Source organism: Mustela lutreola, chromosome 8, assembly GCF_030435805.1.
Source record: "Mustela lutreola isolate mMusLut2 chromosome 8, mMusLut2.pri, whole genome shotgun sequence".
NCBI classification, from domain to species: domain Eukaryota; kingdom Metazoa; phylum Chordata; class Mammalia; order Carnivora; family Mustelidae; genus Mustela; species Mustela lutreola.
Window position 1 is genome coordinate 63,981,886 of NC_081297.1, and position 4,222 is coordinate 63,986,107.

Genomic DNA, 4,222 nt, shown 5'->3' on the forward strand with positions numbered 1-4,222 from the left:
CCTTCAGGTCAAAGTTCACCGTACGTCACGTTTGTTGGAGAACGCATGCGCCTCTCCTGAGTGCTGATTGGTGTCCATGGACGGCCTGTCTGGCGCTCCTCAGGCGAGGAGCCAACGCTAAGACTAAGTGGAGAAAGAAGGAGCACGATTGGACGCAGCCAGGACTTCCTGGTTTAAAGGCGCCGGAAACTGGCTATCCCCGAGGCAGATGAGGACGTATGGTGGTGGTTGGGCTTGTGGTCTTGAGGACGTCCTCTCACTGAGGGCCTGCTGATCCCTCGCGATTCCCTAGGGCTTTTTGGCGCCGCCCTTGTCCTCTGTACGTACCCCGGGCTTCCGGGCCTAGACGCGGTAGGTGCCGGGTGCCAGTGCCGCATTGCCTGGGGCCGCGGCGCCTCCTGGGGGCTGGGGAGACCTGCTACTCCCTCTAGTGGTGGCGGCCGAAATAGGCCGGGAACTGTCCAGTGCCAGTGAGGTGGTCAGGGTTGGAGGCCTGGGAGCGGCCCCTGTGCACACTCAGTACCTTTTTGTTTCAGACGCCGGTTTCCAAACTAAGTTTGTGGGGATATGCCCTTCCTTAAGCGCCTCCTGAAGACCAAGGTCGGGTTTCAAATGTCACCTTTCTGAGAGGCTTTCTCTGACCACCCTGTTTAAAACAATGTCCATAATAAGGTACACCCCCCCCCCCATCATCTTGTATAGCACTTACCTCTTAACACTGTTTATACATTTGTTTCCTTCTTTGGCCCCCTCCCGGAACTAGACAGGGCAAGTCCCTTCTTGCCTTGTTCACTGTTGTACCTTAGCCTTAATACTAGGTGTCATTCCTAGAATGTAGTAAGCGCTCAATAAATATTTATTTTTTTAAAGTGGCCAAAACCCCAGCGTGGAGCCCAACACCGTGATCGAACTCACCACCCTGAAATCAAGACCTGAGTCTTTTTTTTTTTTTTTTTTTTAAGATTTTATTTTTTTGACAGAGCAAGATCACAAGTAGAGAGGCAGGCGTGTGTGTGTGGGGGGGGAAGCAAGCTCCCTGCTGAGCAGAGAGCCCAATGCGGGGCTCAATCCCAGAACCCTGAGATCATGACCTGAGCTGAAGGCAGAGGCTTAACCCAATGAGCCACCCAGGCACCCAAGACCTGAGTCTTGAGATCAAGAATCCGGGTCTTAACCAACTGAGCCATCCAGGAACCCCTAGGGGCTCAATAAATATTCTTGAATAAGTTAATTAATTACTGAAACTGGGAAGGAGTCTTAGAAGTGGCACTTAGCTGCCTCTGAGAGTTTACAGCCTCAAGCACATAATACTTACCTCCATAGAGTTGTAAAAAACATCACACTTGGAAACAGGATCCAGGTTCAAATCTTAGCACTGCCGTTTCCTTTAGTGTGTGTGATCTTGGACATGTCACTCATAGCTCTGAGTTTATTTCCTCTGTAATAGTACTTATAACAATTCTGTGAAGATCCAAGAAGAAAATGGTTATGAAAGATCCGTATAATGCTTAATAGGCCAGGGAGCTTTATACTAGCATGGGCTGTTCATGACTGTACCACTCATGAAGTCAGAGACTGTTCTGTAATAACGATCTCTACAAGTGTTGGGGAGATGAGGTGCGTGAGACAAGAAGTTGACTAAAACATGATCTCTGTCTTCAGGCAGTGTCTTAAGTTCTCTCAACCGCTTTGTACCTCAAGAATATTCAGCTCTGGGCGCCTGGGTGGCTCAGTGGGTTAAGCCGCTGCCTTCGGCTCAGGTCATGATCTCAGGGTCCTGGGATCGAGTCCCGCATCAGGCTCTCTGCTCAGCAGGGAGCCTGCTTCCTCCTCTCTCTCTCTCTCTGCCTGCCTCTCTGCCTACTTGTGATCTCTCTCTGTCAAGTGAATAAATAAAATCTTTAGAAAAAAAAAAAAAAAAGAATGTTCAGCTCTACAATTCTAGAACACTCCTGGAAAGAAGGGGAAAAGATCAATCAGAGACAGTTTTGTAGAGGAAATGGGAAGGTATTGTGTCTGGAAAAATGGAGTAGAGGGAAAGCATTTCATGCAGTATAACAATATGGCAGGATCAGAGGAATTCCTTCCTTCCCTAAATACATGTTTATTGTATAGTGCCTCTCCTTCCATGCCCCCTCACTGCAGCATACACCCAGTGAGTCTTGCTGGTTCTGTCTTCTATTTCTTTTCTTTTTTTTTTTTTTTAAGATTTTATTTATTTCTTTGGCAGACAGAGATCACAAGTAGGCAAAGAGAGGAGGAAGCAGGCTCCCTGCCGAGCAGTAAGCCCGATGCGGGGCTCGATCCCAGGACCCTGAGATCATGACCTGAGCCAAAGGCAGAGGCTTTAACCACTGAACCACCCAGGCGCCCCCTATCTTCTATTTCTTTAGTCATCCAGTTTCCTCCTCTCTTCTGTGCCACCAGCCGCCTCTGATCTAGAAGACTGGATCACCTTTCTTACTGGTTTCTGTCATCTATTAAATAGAGGCCAAAGGCCTCTTTCCAACAAGTTTTCCATTCCAAAGCCAGAGAAAGCTTTGAAAATTGCAAATCTAAGCTTGTCACTCCCCTTTATAAAACCTTTCAGGTTTCCTCACTCTTAGGATAAAGTTCAGACTCCTTAACCCAACCTACAAAGCTTTGCATTATTGACCTCAGCCTATCTTCCCAGCCTCATCTCATATCTCATGGTATCCTTACCCCCTTGGCTTTCTATGCTTTGAAACACTGGCCTTTCAGTTCTACTGTAGGCTAAGCAACTTTATGCTCTGGGCTTCTCCACATGTTGCTCTTTGCTTAGAGTTTTTTTCTTTCTTTTGTTCTTTCTTTCTTTGAAGATTTTATTAAGAGAGAGAGTGAGGGAGCTCAAGTAGGGGAGAGGCAGGGGGAGAGGCAGTAGGGAGAGGCAGATTCTATGCTGAGCAGAGAGTTTCATGTGGGGCTCCATCCTATGACCCTGGGATCATGACCTAAGCCAAAGATAGACACTTAACTGACTGACCCACCTGAGCACCCCTGCTTGGAGCTTCTCTCCTTTCTCTCAGCTTGTCTTTCAGGTTCTAGCTGAAATGACAATAATAGCTGGCATTTATTAAGCAGGTGCCATGTGCCAACATTGTTCTTAATGCTTTACATGTGTTAAGTCATTTGAACTTCAGTATAACTTCATGAGGTAGGTACTATTGTTAGCTCCACTTTATAAATGAGGCAAGTGAGGTTAAGTAACCCACTCAAGATCTGAGTCAGTATTTGAACCCAGATAGACTGGGTACATGAATTACTGCCGCACTGTATATAAATAGCTCTGTTGGAGAAACTATTTTATAATCCCACAGATTTAGGTTCCTCTATTACTCCTCTATCTTGTAGCTAGGTACACTTATCCTTAATAGTACTTGAATGATCATAATTAATTAGTTTTGGCCTTATATATTGATTGACTATCTTCCCCACGGGATGCTAAGGTATCTAGTCCCTAGCACAGTGCCTGGCATACAAGAAGTGCTTGTTAAATATTTGTTAAGTGAACAAATGTATTATATATCTGAATATAAGGTATACTTTTCCTCTCAAAATAATTTTTCAGAAAGGAAGTTGCCTTGTAATTTGTGTTCTCACAAAGACTCTTGTTCTAGTCCACGATGTCTGTTTTATAGATTTTCTTTTGAGTCAAAGGGTTTGGGGAAGATGATCCTGAAATAACCTCATTTAATGCTAGTTCTTTTTTTTCCTTTTACGATTTTATTTATTTACTTGAGAGATTGAGAGAATGAGTGGGAGGAGGGGCGGAGCTGAGAGCCCTACTCAGAACTCATTCCCAGCACCCTGGGATCATCACCTCAGCTGAAGGCGGATGCCCAACTGACTGGAGCCACCCAGGGCCCCAGCTGATGCTAGTTCCACAAGCTTTTAGCAATTGGAGATCACTGGATGGAATCACTTATAAACAAAAAAGAGGCAAAAAAATTTAACATAGATTTAAGGAATTATTCTTGGCTTAGGACTTTACAGTTTCAAGTGTTAGATCTTATTGTGAGTAAGCCTTTTAGAAAGCCACAGGAAGAGGTTATATTGTGGATGTCAGGAATATATATGCAGAGTATGAATTTAGAAAAAAAGCTGTCCTCAAACAATTTAGATATATGTGAGGATGGTGTGAGCTGTAAATTGAGCTGAGTTGATCATCTGAGTTGATGTAAAAATGGCTTGAATGATGATA